Genomic DNA, 5,890 nt, shown 5'->3' on the forward strand with positions numbered 1-5,890 from the left:
GTGTGTGTGTGTGTGTGTGTGTGTGTGTGTGTGTGTGTGTGTCTGTATGTCTGTGTGTGTGTGTGTGTGTGTCTGTGTGTGTGCCCGCGCATGCACGCATGTGTGTGTGCGTGTGTGTTTTTGTTTCCTGTGGCTGTATATGTGTGTGGGCATGTGTGTGTTTGTGTGTGTGTGTGTGTGTGGATGTGCGTGTGTGCCTGCGCGCGCGTGCGCGCGTGTGTGCCTGCGCGTGTGTGTGCGTGCGTGCGTGCGTGTGTGTGCGTGTGCGTGTGCGTGCGTGTGCGCGTGCGTGTGTGACCATGCTTGTGAGTGCTGTTCAGGTACACATTGGGCCTATTCTACATCATGGACGTCCAAGTCACAGTCACATCGTGGTGATCTCAGATACACACACATACACACAAACAGACACTTGCCATTGTTACAGTGAGCTAATCAATTATCTCAGCATGATGTCATCGTCCTCCAGAATCTCCTCCTCTCTCCCGCCTCTTCCGTACAGAGTAGGTCAGCGTTGTGGTGCGGAGAATCATCCTTCCTTTTACTATCAAGTTCCTACAAATACAAATAAAACACTGTGTACATACTAACACAGAAACGCACACACACCCAGGTCACACACACAAACACATACACCCAGTCAAGCACACACGGCAACAAATAGAAACACACACACACACACACACACACACGCACACACAGACACACACACAAACACACGAGTAGACCCAGGGATAGCCATTAGCAGTGAATGATGGTAAGTTGTCCATCACACTGGGTCATCTGGTCTTATTGTGTGTGACAGGATGATTAAACGAAGGACGTAGAAGAAGGGACAGGGTGGTCCACAGGAAGGTCGGCTGTTGTCTTGGCGACGGCTCCCGCCCCCCCCCCCCCTCTCCTGTGTGGTTCATAAATACCTTGAGCATGACATCATCAAGACCCGCCCCCAACCTAATGACGGATGTGCCAATCAAGTTAAGATGTGCACCGTTGTAGGAGCGCGATGACGACGCGCTATGCAAACGATATACAGTTATCTCTCCATCGAAATCAATAAGGATGCGTTTTTATTAAGGTGTGTAGAATTATATGCCTTCAAATTGTTCTACTTTAAGTGCGTTTCTCCGTCGCTTCCTCTTCACATGGACGTCATCATGGGCGGTTTGACTGGGAATGGTCCCAGGCCACACACGGCTTGGAACGTACAGAGAGCAAGCAAGGCCTCTCCGCAGATCCCCCAGAACTCAAAGCTTGAACCTGTGGCCGTTGGTCTGGTGTCTGACCCGGCATGCCAAGCATTTGTTGATAACGTTTTCTGGGGCTGTGGACAGCTGTCGTCTGGACTAAGAAACATCATTCTAATATACTATGAGAGTCAATTATTTGTTTGCAAACTGAAGAAATCCAAACAGAAACTGGACTGCTTCCTCCTGGTTTAAATTACTCCCTGTTCACAACACAATTATACCATAAAACACAAAAAAAAACTCATGCCCAGTTAACAACAGGCAAAATACAGACAACTTGAAGCTATCCCATCATGTCCTTACTGAAATGATAACGCAATTAAATTACATGAAAAAAGAGTAATGAAATGTGCTTGTAATTTTACTGATAAGAATCACAGAATTTCCATTTATCTTGAACAGGTCTGTGACCAGAGGATAATAAACATAACGTGGATGTTGTGTTTTCCACACAGCCACCAACAGCGCAACACATCTCTGAGCAGATCGAAAGGCGCCTTGGCAGCAGCAAACACTTGGCTGTTACGTTGAGACTTTAAGGAGTGAGAAGAAGGAGGACAGATTTACTGCCTGTCTTTTTCTCGTATATATTCGCAGCCTGATGGTTGTAATCCGTATCCGTGCTATAATTCATTCTCCTTCTCCGGGGTATCTGAGTGGGAGGAAAGCTAATCTTCATCCTGGAACATTACGCCAATCACTGAGGAGATGAGCACAGCAGGCGGGACTTACTGCATGGCCTAGATATCACTTAATTTGGATCACTTCAAACAACATGGAAGAGAAACACATCCCTTTCATTAGGTCAGGTGTACACCAAGATGCTTGTGCCGAGTTTGAGTCTGTTTAACTCAACCCTCGAGCTGATCCTGTCCAAAGACAAGAGGCCGACGGATCAGGGTCGACATTCATCCCTGATTGGCATCTCCGTGGCGGGTGGCGCGCAGCACGGCAGGTATAAGGTCAGAGGACGCTCAAAGCCAGGGATCCTATCTGTTCCTACATCAGATGACAGCGTGTCTCGGTGGTCTCATAGGTTAGCCGGAGAGAAGGATTGCTATCGATCCACACCACTCAAACGCTGTAGCCCTGCAGACGAGACGGTCTGACGGCCGTCTGACCGTCTGCTACCGCGGTCATACATGTCTGCCCGCGTCCCGCTCCTGAAACTACAAACAGCATATCCTCTGACGGCGATATTGATAAAAACACGACTTATTTATCTGAATCGTACTGGGATTGGACTGAGGCTATCGTCAGCCATCAGACAGAGGCTTCTGTCGGATGGCTAAAACCGCATAGGGCCGGATCAAGTCATTAGTTCCAGACCAATGAAGCTGGGAGAAGGAGAAGATTATAATTTGCCATATTTATGTGTTTTTTTATTTATTTATTTGTGCAGCAGTCCCGCGCCAGAGCACGCCCCCCCCCCCCCACCAGCCCCTCCTGCTCCCCATTTGTGAAATTGGATGAGGTCATTTCCTGTCAGATGATTAAATGTACTTTGTGTTATACTCATTGTGTGTGTGTGTGTGTACGCGATGTGTGTTTGTGCTTGCGTGTGCGTGTGTGTGTGTGTGTGCGTGTGTGTGTGTGTGTTCCGTGTTCCGTAGGATGTGGGTGGTGATTTATGAAACAGTGAGGTGAATGAGCATCGTCTGGATTTGTGTTCGGCAGAAACCTCAACAATGCCGGATGCCGCCTGAGGCTAGCTATGTCCTGTGTCACATGAATGGAACATTTGCAGCATTTGTTGCTTGTGCATGAGGTTAACGGTTTAACATAAACAATTATGAATGCATTAGCCCCACGAGAGCACAGACATGCAGTGATTCACAGTCTCTCAGAAAGTAAGTACAATATGGTGGACCTCTACAATAGGTCTCTACTGCTTTTCTTTCTTCTCTGATGATGGAACATTCATCTGACATGCATCTGTCTATCTATCTAATTATCCATCTATTCATCCTTCCATCTATCTCTCCCTTTACTGTGGTTGGTTTGCTTAACAGTCACTGTAATTACTGGAGATTATCAGTAACATGCTTAAAATATGAACAAAATAACTGTGAACGCGTCATCAATATTGAACTAGTTAGCCTGCACACACACACACACACACACACACACACACACACACACACACACACACACACACACACACACACACACACACACACACACACACACACACACACACACACGCAAACCAATAAACTGCCATCAATAATTAAGTTGGTCCAGGCTCTGAATGTGTCTGTGTCAAATGTCACATCATGTCAAGGTATCTAATGATTTTTCTAGCATGAATGTCTTCATTTAACATATTGTTTCCTCTGGCCTCGGTTAATCGCATACCATGGAACAATTAAAACTGAGTCCCAGCCTGCAGAGGAAGGTCTGGACTGCTTGCTCTGACAGAGCCCTGGTTAGACAACGCCCTCTATGCAAATTCACACACAGCCAGGCTGAAAGGGCTCTGGGAGGAAGGAAAGCACTTCCAGCCTGACGGAACCAGGCTTGGATATGAATGAATCTGTGTTTACCTGGCTACATGATTTTGGTTGCTATATATATCACCCCACCCATTTAACTTGAATGGTATATCTGCAACCATTAATCTTCCATTGTTCTCCATGTATATTATGCGTAGAATGCAAATGGACCAAAGGGGTGACTTCCAAGGTGTGTGTGTTGACATAATTTGACTTTGTTGGCCGTATGGAGACCTGTTCACTTTCGCTTGTTTACTATTGCCTTGTGAGGAGTCTGAGGACTGTGCCAGTCCTTAGCAGGGGACCCTCGTGCTTAAAGCTGCAGTATGAGTGTGATTCAACCAATGGTGTCCTCCAGAGTTAAAGTTCAAGTAAGTCAGTACAGATATATTGTTGAAGATCTTAAAGGTTTAAAATGTCAGGAGACATTTTAAAAAAATGAGGGGAGTGTGTGGCACATGGTATATTACAATGTAATTATCCAATCAGCTTAATTATAATTATTAATTTAATAAAAATGATAATAATAATAATTATTGAACGTGTATCTACGATATCTTGAATGTTTACAGACACCCATATTCAATTGAAAACATTTATATTTTGAGGATGGAAGGCATGGGATCTCCTGCTGCCACATAAACTGTGGGCTTTCGCTGCGTTCTTCTGTTGGCAATTAACATCGGAACAGGTAAAGCAATCCCAGACTCGCCGACTCACAAATGTGAATCGTCTGATGAAATGCATACATATTAAATAATAAAAGTGAGTGGATAATTCCTCGGAAATATACTATGTGCCACATATTCATCATTAATTCTATCTTTTTCTTCTTCCTCTTCTTCTTCCATCCTCGTGGTCCTCACCTCTGCCCCACCTTTCCGCCCCTCTGCAGCCCCGTCTCTGGCCCTAAGTGGGTATCATGGCCCATCGCCATAGTAACAGACAGCCGTGACAGGTGGATACCGGAGGTGGTGCGGCGAGGCGTAACTCCCTGCAGGCCTGCGATGCTGAGAATATTAAAATAGCTCTCTGCCACACCAACTCCACCCTCTACACACTCGCATCACTCCCAAACTCTGATGAACCAATGCCCTGTGAGGAGGCTCAGCCTTTGTGTCGATTCCCCAGCATGCTTCACTCACGTTGTATACTGATGAGGTCGGACTCTGTGGACTTCCAGAGGCTTCTGCGAGGGCAGTTCATTTAGGAATGTTTTGTGTATGTGCTGCCAGTTATGTCTGGTCATTCTACAATGTCTTCCAAACAACAAAGCTATCTGTTGAGCATAAAATACACTGCTGTTGTTATAGTTGGGACATTATAATAGTTATCTCAGGAAAGCTTCCGCTTCTTACCCTTTATGCATGTGTTGCAAGCATGGCAGACACACACACACACGCAAATGCACACACACACACACACACACACACACACACACACACACACACACACACACACACACACACACACACACACACACACACACACACACACAAACATGCACACACACACACACGCAAATACACACACACACCACACACACACACACACACACACACACACACACACACACACACACACACACACACACACACACACACACACACACACAGAGCAAGTTCCTTATTAATAACTGCATTACACATGCTTCCCATAAATACAACAAAGCACTCGCATGCACACATTAATCCGCACAGGAGTGCAAGCACACACAAACAAAACACACAGTAGCACTGAGCCACTCAGATGCACCTAGTTCAAATGGGAACATGCACGCACACACACACGCACACACACACACACACACACACACACACACACACACACACACACACACACACACACACACACACACACACACACACACACACACACACACACGCACACAGCACACAAAAGCAATGCCACTTGAATGTGAAAAGATGTGTGGAAGATCAGCCCAGGCAGGTACCACAGCTGGTATCCGCATCCCTGGTACTGGACCCAGTGGAGCCGCGCTGAGCAAACGGGGCTCGTGGGACAAAGATAAAGGTGCAGGAGCTGTAGTAACCAAGTGAAGGAGCAGACAAGCCATCCTCTTAACCTTCTTTAGGTGTTGGGTTCTCCACTGGAAACGAGACTCAGAACACATAGAAGCACCGA

Source organism: Gadus macrocephalus, chromosome 9 (assembly GCF_031168955.1).
Source record: "Gadus macrocephalus chromosome 9, ASM3116895v1".
NCBI classification, from domain to species: Eukaryota; Metazoa; Chordata; class Actinopteri; order Gadiformes; family Gadidae; genus Gadus; species Gadus macrocephalus.